This window comes from Rhodnius prolixus, unplaced genomic scaffold (genome assembly GCF_049639745.1).
Source record: "Rhodnius prolixus isolate KJV_2025 unplaced genomic scaffold, Rpr scaffold_7, whole genome shotgun sequence".
Taxonomy (NCBI): domain Eukaryota; kingdom Metazoa; phylum Arthropoda; class Insecta; order Hemiptera; family Reduviidae; genus Rhodnius; species Rhodnius prolixus.
The window spans coordinates 28295156-28312805 of NW_027411582.1; the positions used below are offsets into that span (position 1 = coordinate 28295156).

A 17650-nucleotide genomic window follows, 5' to 3' on the forward strand; every position below is an offset into this window, starting at 1 on the left:
ATGAGGGGATAATTTCGAATTTATTTTCATTTATTTTAGCCAAGATATTTAGTATTTATATATGTACTTTTTTAACACTATATATATATATATATATATTTATTTTTTTTTTTGATGAAATAAACGATTACACATTCTTGATTATTAATTTGATTTTATCTACGGCTTTTTATATTTTCATTTTTTTTTCCTTTTTTTTATATTTTTGGCGGCCTCTTTAAGAAAAGTTCACCATTTAATTTGACCTTAAGTTTATTCACGGTACAATGTTAATTATACGGTAAGTAGTTAACAAAACTTATCGCATCCTTTGTATTTTAGCCGCTAGTTTTGGAAGATTTTTGCTTTTTTGTTGAAAACGATTTTCTTAAATTTTACTAAAATACTAATTTTTGACGGTTTTGAAATGATTTTTTTTTTTTTTGACGTGAATACGTCTTTAAATTTGAATCATATTGTGGCAATCCAAAAAAACCTAATGATAGCCTAACATAATCGGGGGATACAATTTGGCATTATAGTTTCGAATCTATGGTCTACATCCAAAATTAAATTAGACCACTGGATAGCTAAGGGTACGTTTACAACGGAGCTGTGAGCATAGATGATAGGAGTGATGCATCAGCGCTTATAGAATAACCTAGTACATTCTTATGTGAGCGTGCACAACGAAGCTGCGACTAGTGACTCATACTCGCTGGTATAAACGAGCATAGATGATAGAATTGAATTTTTCATTTTTCTGCTAGCTGAACTCCAATGTCGGAACTTCAAAATGGACGTAGAAAAATTATTTAGTGCTGTCTTTACTCATTATTTTTGGTTATTATTTTATTATTTACTTTTAAACAATATTTTGTTTTTTAAATCGTGCTTACATTTATTTTCATGTGTATTTATTTGTTGTTTTTTTTCTCAATATAACCATTACTTACCTAAGAGTAATCACTAGTTTTTCTTCTATGGTTATAGGATTTCCATGACAATTTTTCCAAAGTTTTCTTAATTTTGACCTTATTTTTTCTAAAATATAGTCGAATGTGGGTGGACCCATCCTCACATATTCAAAAAAACGATCCGGATAATTTCTAAGTTCCTTATATAAATAGTGAAATTCACCCAAATTACTTCGTTTTTTATTTATGGGATGTACATGATATTTTCTAAAGCGTTTTTTCTTTAAAATATACCTTTTTGTTGCTGCTGAACATAAAAACTCTTCTTCACTTCTCGGACATGTTGCATGTATCACAGCTCTGTTGTGCACACTAATCAGCGATTATATTTTACTCTATCAGTTATCATCTCTGCTATCATCTATACTCACAGCTCCATTGTAAACGTACCCTAAAGGATCAAAGAATTCATTACGATAAGCGAGGACTGTGACGTATCGCGCGCGGTGGAGGGGGAAGCGCCGCCATTTTGAGATCATTTTGCTGCGTATCGAGATTTGCAATTAGTAGTAACTTTTGACTCGGTGTAGCTACGATGTTCGTTTAAGTTTTAATCGTCAGCTGTCGTCACAATCTATCGATTGTATACAAAACATTAGTGTAAAATAGTGAAAGTGAATATTATCAAATAACACCTTATTAGGTGTTAAAATAAAAAAAATATTATCAAAAATATATAATATATATTTTTATATATTATATTCGCCTATATATTTTATATATTTTTATTATATTCGCCTACACGCGTCGAAAAGCCCAAAACCAAATACAGAGATTGTATACGGTTGGAAAGTGCTTCTCAAGAACAATCGAATGGTAATATTAAAACACCATATGACTGAGTCAAGCTGTGCTGGGAACGTAAAAGAATGAATGTGGCCAAGCGGATCAACGACGGTGTCAGTACATCTGCAGTTGGGGCGGTTGAAATTATGCAAGTGGATGATGAAATCGCTTCTACATCGACAACGGGACTGTATAGGCATAGATTGTGTTCGATCGTCGTTTATGAAGACACATTGTTTCATCCTATATACATAAATAAAAATATTTTATACGTAAACGTATTCACGTACAACATACGGCCGTGTCCATGACACAGCCACACGTTAATTTTTTTTCTAGAATTACGTACGTACGACTTACTCAACGTACTGAAGTTAACAGGCGTTATCGACTACTTAAAAGACTACTAGACCAACGTTCAAAACTTTCACTTAATAACAAACGACTGATTTACAATTCTATACTAAAACCCCGCCTGAACGTACGGTGTTAAACTGTGGGGTTCAACGAAATGCTCCAAATCTTCAACGAATTCAATCTCTTAAGTCTAAAATTCTCCGCACTATCGTTAAACGGCTCCATTTTACGTCTCAAATCTATCCACACAGACCTGGAAATTCCCGTTTATAGGTCCAGATTGCACGAACTCGCTATAAAAGTTTTCATCCAGAACTTGCACTCTCATTTCCAATCCTCCTGTCTGCCATTTATTATCTGATCACCATCCAGATCCCAGACGATTAAAATCGGCCTGTGGCCTCGCGATTTTCTCTCTCTTCTGAAGAGAGTAGCTAATCCTGGGAGACGACTTAGGTAGTCCTCGCCAGACTACTTGACAAACAATCTAAACTCAACCTACATAACAAAAGACTCTTTATACCTGTTGTTACTGCGACCTATTTGGGGTCATACGGCACAGAAGTATTGGGATCTACTAAGCCTCTCTACGCCTCCAGACATTACAGTCCAAAATACTCCGAAAACTTCTTAACGCTCCATTCAATATTTCTAACCTCCCCATTCATAATGATCTCAAAATTCCTTTCATTAACGACCTTACTAAAACTCGTTTCTTAAAATTTCATTCCTCTACAGCAGCTCATTCTAATCCTCTGATTGAACACCTATCTTCTTCCACATTACCAGGTAATCCTCCGAGGAGATTGCAGAGAAGATGACCTACTCTCCTCATAACACTACAGTGATCTGTTCACGTTAATGGAGTGTCGCCACTGGGTGCCTTCTCCAGTCTTCAATCAAGACGCTATATTACATCGCAATTGCTTGTTGCAACAACCGTTGCAGTCGCAAATTTCATTAAAAGATTAAAAAAAAAGAAAAAAAAGAAGAGAAATCTCAAAAAAGAGAGCGTGAAAAACAAAATCTTGAGAGAAAATACATTTCAAGAAAAGAGCGGAATTGATAAGTAAAGAAATTTTAATTCGACTGAAATTATTTAAGTGAAATACAATAATTTATACGCGTAAAATATTATTATAGCCAATTATCTTGATTCAATATTTTCACGATTACGTCATAAGGCTATACCATTTCTAAATAAAATAAAGCCCAAGTACCTCAAGCCAATGGATTTAACATATTTTCCAGAAAAAGTAGAGAATTTACCGGAGGGGGTAAAAGATGATCCTATCCAAAATGGGATCTGGGAAGAAGTAATCCCAGAGCAATTTGTAAAGTAAACAAACACACAGTTCATCGCCATTTTATCCCATCTTACTCCCATTATCAGCACCCACTTATAAAAGGGGAGGAAAGCTTTAGAAAAACCAACTAAAACACTAAAGTTTGGAATGGGGATAGCGCTTAAACTTTTCCCATTATCTAGTAAAGAGCAGTAAAGGGAACATGGCCGAATTTGCAAACACTTCTTAGAAGGCTGTGGAAAGTGGTGACATATTTATTTTCTATAGCTTGCCCTAATCCTAGCAATCTATTTTTTAATTGAAGTATTAATTACTTTAACTAAAGAACACAGATTATTGTAAAGATAACAAATTATTAATTAAAAATTTAGACGAGATTTTCCACGGTTATTGCGAAGTTATTTTACTATTATTTAATATTAAGTAATCATTATGAGAAGAAAATTCTGCCTTTATTTTATTAAGAATAAATAATATTTGTAAAGATATTTTTTTTTTTAATTTATTTTGTTATTTACAATCTGTATACAATATACGAGGGTCGTTTGAAAAGTCCGTGCAAAGTCAGAGAGATAGCACTACTGGCGCGTATCGAGGTTATGTTTAGTTAGTAGCATCTCTTGGAAGAACACACCCCAAGTTTCAGCCAGATCGGTCTGTTTCTTTGTGTTTGGCATTCGTTTGAATCGAGGAAGTCGAGTGATTTTCAAAAAATGGACGAAAAAGAATTTCGTGTGTTGATTAAGCACTACTTTATGAAAGGCAAAACGCCTCAGGAGACTAAAGAGAAGCTTGATAAACATTATGGTGACTCTGCACCTTCGATTAGAACAGTTTATAAGTGGTTTCAAAATTTTCGGAGTGGCCATATGGGCACAAGTGACGCTGAACGTTCTGGACGCCCTGTTGAGGTTACTACTCCAGAAATCATTGATAAAATCCATGATATGGTGATGGATGACAGAAGAGTGAAGGTGCTTGAGATTGCTAGTGCTGTGGGCATCTCGAATGAACGGGTACATAATATTTTGCATCAACATTTGGACATGACAAAGCTATCCCCGCAAGATGGGGGCCGCGATTGCTCACGCTTGACCAAAAACGAAATCGTGTGAAGTGTTGCAAGGACGGTTTGCAGCTGTTCCAGAAGAATCCGCAGGACTTTAAGCGTCGTTTCGTCACTGTGGATGAAACATGGATACATCACTACACTCCTGAGACCAAAGAACAATCAAAACAATGGGTTACCAAGGGGGAATCTGCGCCAAAAAAGGCGAAGACCGTCCCTTCGGCCGGAAAGATTATGGCGACTGTCTTTTGGGATTCGCAAGGAATAATCCTCATCGACTATCTGGAAAAGGGTAAAACTATTACAGGTGCATATTATTCATCGTTATTGGACCGTTTGAAAACCGAGCTGCAAGAAAAACGCCCACGATTGGCCCACAAAAAAGTCCTTTTCCATCACGACAACGCACCAGCTCACACCTCAGCAGTTGTGGTCGCAAAATTAATGGAAATAGGGTTCCAACTCGTTTTACATCCCCCCTATTCTCCAGACTTGGCTCCCTCGGACTACTATTTGTTCCCCAATATGAAGAAATGGCTGGCGGGAAAAATATTTTATTCAAACGAGGAGGTGATTGCAGAAACGAATGGCTATTTTTCTGACTTGGACAAATCCTATTATTCGGAAGGGATCAACAAACTAGAACAGCGTTGGACGAAGTGTATAAGCCTAAAAGGAGACTATGTTGAAAAATAAAAAAGGTTTACCCCCAAAAATTAAGTAGTTTTTATTTTTGCACGGACTTTTCAAACAACCCTCGTAAGTGTGTCCTGTAACTTGTATGTAGCTGATGTAGGATGGTACTTGTGGCTAGTATGGCTGTATCGTTTGCATATGTACACAGAGTAGTGTAGAGGGTTGTACAGGTATGTCTGATGTGTATACTGTGTAGAGATCGGGGCCAAGTATACTCTCCTGCGGCACTCTCGCTCCCCAACTTTCGAGAAATTTACCTTACTTCTGCAGGATCATTTCTGCAGTAAGTGGTCGATTGCAAATAATGTAAATTTGTAAAGACAAAATTGAATATCTTCCAAGAATAATTCGTTAGAAATAAAGATATTAAGTAACATTTACTGTAATAAACATTATTTACAAGACAAGTTTAGAAATTAACTATGTTTTGGTTAATGACTTACTCACGAATCTAGTAAACTCGTTTTATTTATCTGTTTGTCTATCTGTGGTTTGTTTCCTAGTGTTTTTTAAAAACTCTTCTTCACCTTGACAACATAACCAAACATAATAAAGATATCAGTAGATGTGTGTGTGTCTGTGTCTGTGAGTGTGTGTACAAGTTAACTAAGTGTAAGTGTTTTTGGTGTCTTGATGATCTGTGCAATTAGAGCTCTCATAGTCGCGAACAAATTCTCTTTAGGGGCGGTTACTCTTTACTCGAACATACTTCTAATGAGTTTGTTATTTTTAATGTGTTTAAAACAAGTTTAAGAAAAAAAGTAAAAATAAACCAAAAAAACCTTTCCATCATTTCTTTAAAAAAACCCACTACGTTATTTGTATTTGCAGACTTAACTATAATGACTTGAACTTAGGTCAATTAGTTTACGTTTCTTGTCTCTAACGCTTAATAAATAAGTATATTTTTTTTTTTTTCTTTTAACGTTTGCACTCAACAAATTAGTAATTTCCGTCGAAACGTTTAAGAAGTGTCCTTAATTGTGTAAAGAAAGTGGTACTTTGCAATTATAGTTTTACTTCCGGTTTATCTTTATTGACCCAAAATACTTTTGTGGCATCCACTAAAATATCAAATTAGAATTATATATGGAATATTTGTTTTATATTTAATCCTAATTAATGTTTAATAAGTAGTAAGTCCATATATTACAGCGAACTGACATACATATGGACTGACTCATCCACCTCCTCCCCCAAAAGTGCCCTTAATCGAAGAATTAGAGAAAAATGTTTCAGATAAAAGTTGTAAAGCTACTTGTGAGCTATAATCGTACCAAGTTTAAAGAAAATCGGAAAGGCGGTTTTTCCAAAAAAAGTTAAAAAAGTGAAAAATCTATTCAGTAAAGTGGTACTTCCGGTGGAGCTATTTTGACCAAAAATTTATTGTCACTTCCGCTGGTGTTAACTGTTTGAAATATCAAATTTGTAGTTTCTGCAATTTTCCGTTCCTGAGTTATAGTGGAAAAACTCATTGCAGAGCAGTAAATTCAGCACAAACCTATGCCCATTAAGGACCGATGGGTTAGAGAATAGCAATTTAGCTGGAAATAGAGGAAATTTTTAAGAATCACTGGTTCTGTAACCCAACCAGCCTTAGCGCCGTATTTTTTTTATTATAATTTCTCTCATTTCTCTCTATTAAGCCGAATGTGGTTCGTTTTCTGTCGGCTATTTTCGGCTCTTTAACTAATTATTACCTTTATTTAATATTTTAACTTCTAATGTGCACACTCACACGACTTTCTCTCTAACAAGCCGAATGCGATCGGTTTCTTTCGGCTATTTTCGGCCAAATTAACTGTGATTATTAACTTTTATTTAATATTTAACATTTATTGTGCACACTCACACGACTTTTACTCACTTCTGTATCTCTTAAAAGCCGAATGCGATCGGGTTCTGTCGGCTATTTTTGGTTCATTGACTAACTTTATTTAATATTTAAAATCTACTGTGCAAACTCACACGACTTTTTCTTACTCTCAGTGTTCTAAATTACAATTTTGTCTTCATACAACAATATTTATGTTTAATTTTTACGTAATTAACGTAACTTCACGTAAAAGTAGTTATGTACATATACGACGCCTTAATGTTACGTAGAGGAGCCTTTGACCCTTTCATCATTCCAATTTTTTATCAAAATCAGATTAATATTTAGAGAGTTATTACTAGGGAACGGATTCGTATGTATTTACATATTTTTTTCTAGGCAATTTACAGACGTTTTTCAACTAGAAGTATTCATACTGACACTTTTTAAGCCGTTTGAGTCTACTTTTATTTCACATATGTTATCGCATATTTATACATATTTGATTAAAATAAATAAATATTTCTACATATTTAATCAAAATATGTACATATTTTTTCATATTTTTCATTTTGGGCATATTTTCATAATTGGGAGGTTGTTGACAGGAACTGTGAACCACAGACTGTAGGGCTGTGAATCACAGTGGGTACAATGGTTATTGTAATTTATACAGAATGCTGCTAAACAGTGACGGGCACTTGTTAGTTCTTTGAAGTTGTCTGACGTTGTCTGTTCTTTCAGCTCGTTCGTTGAAGTGTCCAATTCATTTCGTTCGGTCACTTAGTGTATTCTTTTTTGGGTGAAATGCCACGAACATCGGCCTCAAACAAACAACTGGTTGCTAAATATCTTCGCGAGTTTCCAGCAGAAATTTTTCGAAGTGATGGAGACATTTTGTACTGTACAGCTTGTGACAAGCCCGTTTCTTGCTCTCAACTTTCCCAAGTCACCCAACATATTGCCACCGGATCGCACATAGAGAATAAAAACAGAAAGAAAGAGAGGACGTCCTATCTCAAGCCTTCCTTACATCTCCATCATCGAGTAAGGCTACTCTGAGTACAGATCTGTGACGGGCTTTGGTTAGAGCAGATATCCCTTTCCATAAACTTAAAAATCCTCATTTCAAAGGATTCTTAGAGACTTATATTGGGAAAAAAATGCCTGACGAGAGCGCTCTGAGAAAAAACTACCTGGAAGATATCTATAAAGATACACTAACCAAAATTCGAGAACTTATCAAAGATGGACCGATTTGGGTGTCAATTGATGAAACCACTGACGTTGAGGGCAGGTATATTGCCAATGCAGTTATTGGAAAACTTGACAGTGATGCTGATGTGGATTCAAAGCCATTCCTTTTGAACTGTGAGGTTCTCGAAAAATGCAATCATTCCACCATTTCACGATTTTCATAAAAAAAAATGTCCATTTTACTTAAATATTCCAGAAAATATTTTAAGAAAATCACATATTTTCCACATAATTGATGAAAATAAATGCATATTTTAATTAAATATTTGGCATTTTTAAATACATAAAAATCCGTTCCTTAGTTATTACTAATAATAGTTTTAGATGGTCCCTTTACATTAATTGGTCTGACGCCTTTTTTCTCTGAATGTAGCATCGAGACCCCCAAAAGGCATAGTCTGGTGAGAGTATACTGTAGGACAGTTTAGGAACCTCTAAAAGCGAAGGTTATGTTCTGACATTTTCCAAAGTTCACTTTCATTTTCCATTTTTCCAAACAGGTCTAAAGAATTTAAATATTTTAAAAAACCCATTTGACTGGACTAAGTCTGATTTTACAATTAAAACGTTTAGTAAAGAAACAAAATAAATTGAATTTTAGTTGATTATAAAAGGAATTTATTCAAAGTTAGTGAAAATTAATGTTTTCATTGAATTAACTAATCTAGGGTAATAACTATTCAAGAAAAGTAGTTGAAGGTTATCACGTATAGTTCGCTGTTAGCTATAGGAATTGTTCTTTTTTTCTAACTTATTTAATTGCAATTACAATGCAACATGTTTAAACAAGTTTCTAAATGTAAAAGGCATAAATACACAAATCACCATTTAAAAACGTGGAGTCTTATAGACTGTCTAGCAGTTTAGTTTAGTTATTTTTGTTATTGAAGGAGAAATCAGCTATAAAAATAACAATAGAATAGGCTAAAGTTGTTATTTAATTATTCGAAAAAATATCATCTGCCCATATAAAATAACTTTGCATACCTTTGCTAAAATTTCGTTTAACATTTAAAACAATAATTATTTTGGTTTAAAGTTAAACGTTTATATAAAGGTGTAAATAATTGAAGGTTTTATTTTCTCACACTTGAATTTCCCGGTATCTGTTACAAAATTGTTTAAAGACTTCCTTTTACTGCTATTTCACACTAATGACATATTTTTATGGCCTTTTTTTTTTTGGAATTTTTTGGAGTTTATTATACGAGGGTCGTTTGAAAAGTCCGTGCAAAGTCAGAGAGATAGCACTACTGGCGCGTATCGAGGTTATGTTTAGTTAGTAGCATCTCTTGGAAGAACACACACCAAGTTTCAGCCAGATCGGTCTATTACTTTGTGTTTGGCATTCGTTTGAATCGAGGAAGTCGAGTGATTTTCAAAAAATGGACGAAAAAGAATTTTTCGTGTGTTGATTAAACACTACTTTATGAAAGGCAAAACGCCTCAGGAGACTAAAGAGAAGCTTGGTAAACATTATGGTGACTCTGCACCTTCGATTAGAACAGTTTATAAGTGGTTTCAAAATTTTCGGAGTGGCCATATGGGCACAAGTGACGCTGAACGTTCTGTACGCCTGTTGAGGTTACTACTCCAGAAATCATTGATAAAATCCATGATATGGTGATGGATGACAGAAGAGTGAAGGTGCGTGAGATTGCTAGTGCTGTGGGCATCTCGAATGAACGGGTACATAATATTTTGCATCAACATTTGGACATGACAAAGCTATCCGCAAGATGGGTGTCGCGATTGCTCACGCTTGACCAAAAACGAATTCGTGTGAAGTGTTGCAAGGACGGTTTGCAGCTGTTCCAGAAGAATCCGCAGGACTTTAAGCGTCGTTTCGTCACTGTGGATGAAACATGGATACATCACTACACTCCTGAGACCAAAGAACAATCTAAACAATGGGTTACCAAGGGGGAATCTGCGCCAAAAAAGGCGAAGACCGTTCCTTCGGCCGGAAAGATTATAGGGACTTTCTTTTGGGATTCGCAAGGAATAATCCTGATCGACTATCTGGAAAAGGGTAAAACTATTACAGGTGCATATTATTCATCGTTATTGGACCGTTTGAAAACCGAGCTGCAAGAAAAACGCCCACGATTGGCCCACAAAAAAGTCCTTTTCCATCAAGACAACGCACCAGCTCACACCTCAGCAGTTGTGGTCGCAAAATTAATGGAAATAGGGTTCCAACTCGTTTCACATCCCCCCTATTCTCCAGACTTGGCTCCCTCGGACTACTATTTGTTCCCCAATATGAAGAAATGGCTGGCGGGAAAAAGATTTTATTCAAACGAGGAGGTGATTGCAGAAACGAATGGCTATTTTTCAGACTTGGACAAATCCTATTATTCGGAAGGGATCAACAAACTAGAGCAGCGTTGGACGAAGTGTATAAGCCTAAAAGGAGACTATGTTGAAAAATAAAAAAGGTTTACCCCAAAAAATTAAGTAGTTTTTATTTTTGCACGGACTTTTCAAACGACCCTCGTAGCTCCAAGCTTTTTTATCTTTTCCAGTGCACTGCTAACTTTTGGGCAGTGTTCTCTCGTTAGAGACTATGTAAAAGTGACATTTTTTAAGGAAGTGAATCGTTTCAAATTCCTCTGTTTCTTTTTAAAAGCAATTTCCACATAGAGTGCGCACCTATCAAACTAGTGATTACAGTTGACAGAGATTGGTGTTTACATTCGGTGTACTGTGATATTTATGCTAATTTTTAATGATTTTATTTTTTATTCTTTTAAACAAATCTGTTGTTTTCTTACATAATACTTCGTTTAATCATTTCGTTGTGTAAGATGGGAATTCCAGGGCGTTGTTCACTTTCAAATATTTCTTGAATGTTAATTATCTATTATTTATAAAACATCTGGTAGTTACTTTTTTGGGGTTAACATTATTTGTCTTAGGAACAAATTTATATTTGTAAATTAGATTTTTTTTTTTTGGTGAATATTGAATCATAAGATGAAAGCACAGCCTCCCATTGTCAATTAATTACTATTATGTTGTTCGTAAAAATGAATTTAATAGAAAAACGATGAATTTGTTCTTTTTTTCTAACTGCGTCCAATTATGCAACTGTCTTTATAAAGATATACTAGATTTAAAAGACAAGCAATGACAAAACGTGTGAAACTGCTCTACAGACTTCTTGGACGACGCTCCAAATTGCCCTTAGAACTGAAATGTTTAACATACAACACTATCCTCAAACCTATGTGGACTTACGGGACTAGAGCTGTGGGGTTCAGCCAAACCTACAAAAATATGGACAGTGCAGGACATTTCAGTCAAAACTCCTGCCGACAGATAGCTGACGCTCCTTTCTACGGTGACTAACCTCACCCTTCACAACGACCTCAACATTCTCTTCATAGACCAACTCGCCAAGACTAAATACCAAAAGTTCCATACTACTCTCTCGACTAGCTCTAATCCTCTTGTTCTGTCTCTCGCCTCCTCTGACATTCCTAATACTCCTCGCCGACTGAATCGCCAGTGGCCCCGCGACTTCCTTGCAGTCTGAAGAGCTAAACGTTATTAATCTCCTATCTCTCCTCTCTCCTCCTCACATTCTCCTCTCTCCTATAGAGAGTGCTACCACTGGGTAGTTTCTCTCCTCCTGCTCTCCTCCCGCACCAGTTCACCACTCTCTCCTCCTCACATTCTCCTGTCTCCTATAGAGAGCGCTACCACTGGGTAGTTTCTCTCCTCCCGCACCAGTTCACCACTCTCTCCTCCTCACATCCTCCTCTCTCCTATAGAGAGTGCTACCGCTGGGTAGTTTCTCTCCTCCTGCTCTCCTCCCGCACGAGTTCACCACTCTCTCCATATTTAATTATTGCATACAATGTTTACAGATTGTAAATTCAAAAAAAAAAAAATAAAAAAATAAAATCTTTATAAAGATTAAGAAAATTTTGGACAGTACTCTCATTAGATTATTGGGCCGGAATTAGGAACGTTTTGACATCTCCTCCTTATTGTTGAGGGAGAAAATTCTCTTATAGCGTTTTTCTTTTCTTTTTTTTAAGAACTTACTTGGTTAATGAGGGTATAGGCAAGAAATGTCCTTCCTTAGAGACGCGTCCTAGCATCTTAAGAGTTGTTATCCCAATCTGCCAGCTCCCAAAACAATGATATCACTAGAGAGCCTGGGGGTCTTTTACCAGGATTTGAGAACACTCCAAATCCTATTTAATAAATATCGTTCAAAAATCTCTTATTTTACAAAATTTGACTTGGTCGTTGACACTTGCATTACCTAGTCTAAAAGATCGTGAAATAAGATTTGTATTAAGAAGAAGTACAGTCCCCCCAGACGGTCTCAGACTGTACCCAATGGAATGAAATTATTTCTTTAAATTCTTTATCTAATTATTTATTTCTATTTGAATTTGAAAATGTTTATTTACAATTTAAAATTTTTTATACAAATATATATAGAAGGAGGTTTCAGGCTGCATGCCTATATCCTCTCCACAACATATCAGCATTTACATTGGATACAAGTCGAACTTAATGCTAAGGCAAGAAAATTTAAAAAAAACCTTACTAGATAGATAGATAAAGTCTTTTATTTAAATATGTACATAAATTTCAAAATTAACAGATCAACTTATTCAATAATTATCAAATAAAGGACATACGCTTGGTACAAAACCATCAGCGGGGGTGCTAGCTAGCAAATACAAAATAAATGTTCTTTAATAATATACAATTCCCAATAAAGGACAAATAATAAATAAATAATATATAAATATACATAATATATCAATAATAAATCATATATATAAATAAATATTCTTAACTAAATAAGTATGGAAAACATTGTATACGAGTAAATAATATGTATTTTAGTAGATCGATAATAAACTAATACTTTTTATATTAAATAAAATAAATTCTTTATTTTACACTAATCGATTAATTATGTATCTTTTCATATCGTAAGATCCAAGCACGCTTGGTGTAATTCAATAAAGAAATCCAATCACCATTTAGATACTGTATTAATTCTTGTTGGGACAATATAATCTTATTTAAAAACTTCAATCGGAGATCCCTATAAGCAGGGCAAATACAAATGAAGTGAATGATATTTTCTATTTCTTCCCTACTGCATAGCGAACAGACTTGTGATTCATTACTATTGTATCTTTTATAATTTAGATTCAATAGTTCTCCTCTTATTTTAATTATCCAACTAATATTGTCAGTTGTATATTTATCGCAGAAATAGAATGATTCATCACCGAAACTGAAATTTAGATATTTATAAATTATACTAAACTGAGAATTTTGTGCTCTAATTATGCATGCTTCTATATGATTTCTGTGAATTTGTTCTCTTAATAAATTTAACTCCTTTTTACAATCATCTACATTATCAAAATTGATTTTTATTATTGAGCCATTTTCAGAATTTACATTACAAAGATCCTTATACCAATAAATTTGTCTTTTAATTGTCTCTAATGCTACTATCTTAGGGTACCTATAATTTGGCATACTTAGTACTTTTATAATGTAATTATGATGTAACTGCAATGTATGGATGTACAATGGAGGCATATTTGTTTCCAAGGTGATAATGTAATTTGGGGTGTTCCTAGGCAATCTTAATAACTTTTTAATAAAGTACGTGAATAACTGTTCTCCTTGCCTATAAGACTTTCCACCCCAAACTTGCGCGCCATAGCACATGATTGCACGAGAAACAGCGTTGAACATTTCTAACTTGGCCGAAACAGGAATTTTGCTATTTGCTATAAATGATTTCCAAACGGAATTTAGACCTATTTTTGCCTTTAATAATTTATCATTTAAATGTTTATTTAAATTTAACTGAGGAGTTATGCGCAATCCAAGATATTTGTAACAATTAACTATTTCTATATTTTCATTACCTAAAGACCAACGCTCTTTATTAGACGGTCTTCCGCCGTTTCGACATACCATTACTTTTGATTTATTTGTGTTAATCTTTAGGTTCCATTTGAGGCAATACTTTTCTAAAACATGAATATTATATTGTAACTCAACAGGATCCAATGCAATCACCGCTATGTCGTCAGCAAAGGCTAACAATTTAATTTTATTTCGGTTAATATTAATTCCTCCTATAAGATCATCTTCAATATCATTAATAAAAAGGGTAAACAATAAAGGGCTCAACAATGCCCCCTGTTTTACACCCATTGTTGTCTCAAATTTATCAGAATATTCATTTCTATACCATACCATTGCTTCTGTATTCTCGAAAAGTTCCTTTATAATACGCACTATTTTTGTAGAAATTCCGATTTCATGTAATTTATAAATTAGAGCGTGACGATCCACTCGATCAAAAGCCGCAGAGAGGTCTACAAAAAATATATAAACTTTCCGTCTTTTTTCCGCCAACTTAATATTTATAATATTTGATAAGGTAAATAGATTATCGACAGTGGAATACCCTGGTCTAAAACCTGCTTGAAATTCACTCAGAATGTCATTATCCTGCACCCACTGCGTCAATCTTCGCAATAATAAACCTGAAAAAATTTTCCCAATGGTATTTTCAAATGCAATTCCTCTATAGTTTGTAACAACATTTATATCCCCATTTTTGTGTATTGGATATATCACTGATTTTTTAAATTCCAGTGGTACCCATCCCTTTTCGAAAATATTATTAAAATAGCTCAAAAGGATTTCATGGAAATTTTCAGGCGCATATTTGTAAAACTCATATGGAATTTGGTCAGTCCCCGGTGCTTTATTTATTTTAGAGTTATCTAATACTACTTTTAATTCAGACATTGTGAACGGTTTATCCAGAAATTCATTTATCACAAAGGGTGAAGCATAAGAAATACGGACAGTCAGTAGCGGCGGATTATAGAGAGCCCTGAAGTAATTTATCCATTCTATTAAATCTATATCCCCTCCAACTATAAATACCTTATTCTTAAAATTATTCACTAAATCCCAAAACCCTTTGGTATCCTTAATAGTTTTAAACTGATTTACTAAATCTGTGTAATAATCCTTTCTCTTTTGATCACATAGAGCTTTATAATCTTTATTAAATTTTTGGTACAAACTTCTATCCTCATCATTATTTGTTTTCCTAAACTTTTTTAGTTCCTTAAGCGACAATGTACGCAATTTTTTACAATCCTTATCAAACCATTTCTGATTTTTCCGCGCTCTATAACTACCCTTTGCATTATAATTTAGCTGCAAATTGGAGGAATCCGATATCAGGTTGTAGATATGATCCAAGTCTAGCACTGTGCACTTTGCTCTACAATCTTCTGTGTTTATCCGTAATTTATTTTGAAAATTAACTTTATTTTGCATATTCCAGTTGAATTTAGGGAGTAGAGAGAGAACATTACCATCCGAAACACCGTGACCACGAATTTTAAAAGAAACAACTATTGGCATATGGTCCGAAAAGGACTGAGTATCTACTTCAAAATTATCTATCAATGGAATACATTCTTTAGAAGCCACACAAAGATCAATTACGGAACATCCCACAGCACTGACAAATGTGAATTCTCCGTTACAGTCTTTAATCGTTCTACCATTTAATATCAGCAAGTCATAATCACTAAAGCATTCTAACAGGCGACATCCACTCTTATTTACAATTAAATCTTTTGACTTTCTTTTTGGAAATATTACATTTCTTTCTTCAAAAAACATTTTAGATGGTATATTCTGTAAACTGCCAATTCTAGCATTAAAATCACCTATTAACATAAAACTGAAATATTGAAAGTCATATAGAAATGTACACAGTTTTTCATAATCCTCATACCATTTATTGCAGTTTAAATATACCGGTAGTATATACAGATTGCTATTACCAATTAACAGTTGTATTACATGAAATTCATTTAATTTAACTACCTTACTTATTTTCAGTAAAAATTTTGTGTTTTTAACTCCATAAATATGCCCCCCACTTGCTCTACCAAATATTTTTGATTTTTCAGCTGGAATAAAAATAATTTTAAACTCAGGAAAACATTTCGTTACTAAATAAGCATCGTTGTCTAATAAAAATGATTCAAACAGAAAAAATACATCGAAACTACTTACATAATCAATAAACTCAGAATTATGCACTTTATTTCTAAAACCCGCGATATTATAGGATAAAATGCGTAATGATTTTAATTTATTTTTGTTAGGGTTTACTAAAGATAACATACCATCATGAGCACCAATACCTTCGTTATCAGATTCACCAATTACATTTGCATGTACGCCTTCGATGAGTCCAGTTGTAGTTGCCAGTGTCAGATTGGAAGCAGTTTCATATTGAATAAGTTGACGCTATTTTTGCTTAGAACTAGTTTCTCCTTTATTTTTTCCACTACTTGTGGCCCTCTTTGATTCCTCCTTGCCAAGCCATTTCAGGATTGGGTCACATTTGTTCTTCCCATCTATTCTTCCCTGTCCTGTTCTTTGTCTTAACACCCTGTTACTCTTTTGACTGGCCCTCACCTCAGCATCAGATTCCCCCACTTCCGAAGTTCCCGAGGCACCTGAGGTCAATGTGGATAATTTGTCTTCTTGTTCCAATTGTTGCAATTGCTCTATAGAAAATCTCTTGTCGTTTATTATGAGTTTATCTTGCCTTAAGAAAGCTTTGCATTGTATACTTCTTGCTTTATACAAAAAAGGCAGTAATAACCTTCTCGATTGTCGAATTTCATACGAATAATCCTCAGATAAACTCACACTTGAGCCCTTCAAATTTTTCGCAAATCTCAATACTTCAATCTTTTTACGAAATGACACAAATTTTATCAATACAGGTTTTTTCTCCAATGAGTTACGCCCAATTCTTCTGATAAAATTTATATCATTTAATGATACATCAACTTTAATGATATCTTTTAAAAAATTCAAGACTTTAATTTCTAATTCCTGAGTATTTAAATTATTGCATTCCATCATATTATATAGTATAACAACAAAAAACCTTACTACATAAGATTAATTAAAGCAAGATATGCTTTAGCCTTTTGTGCTTGTATTTTCTACAATTAAGAGAACTTAAGTTATAGTCCATAATACTTTTTATATGCGGGTAGGGACTATGTGTACAGGAAGTTACAAAGTTTTCCGTAGCGTTGTAGATAAATGTGGACACGCTGGCAACATCAAGTGCTGCATGCATGTAATCTATGGGTGTCCACCGGGGATATGACCCAACTAACCTTAAGCATTTGTTTTGGACTCTTTGTAACTTCCCGTAATTGGTGCAACAAGTATTGGACCACTTAGGGGCTGCATATAGTAGTACGGAGCGGATATAAAGATAGTAGATAAGTTTTTTATTAAGAAAATCTAAGTTAGAGTTGCGGTTCAAAAGAGGAAAGAGACT

General features: G+C 34.3%; 1 protein-coding gene across 12 annotated transcripts in view; it reads left to right on the forward strand.

Moving 5' to 3' along the window:
* Positions 1 to 17650, forward strand: part of LOC141447299 (uncharacterized) — a 224269-nt gene that overhangs the window by 73179 nt on the left and 133440 nt on the right. The window contains exon 6 of one of the 12 annotated variants that reach the window (XR_012454253.1): positions 2889 to 3782. The exons of the other annotated variants lie outside the window; for them this stretch is intronic. The gene's annotated coding sequence lies outside the window, so the exon portion shown is untranslated. Of the gene's footprint in view, positions 1 to 2888; positions 3783 to 17650 lie in introns of those variants that run through there. 12 annotated transcript variants of the gene reach the window in all.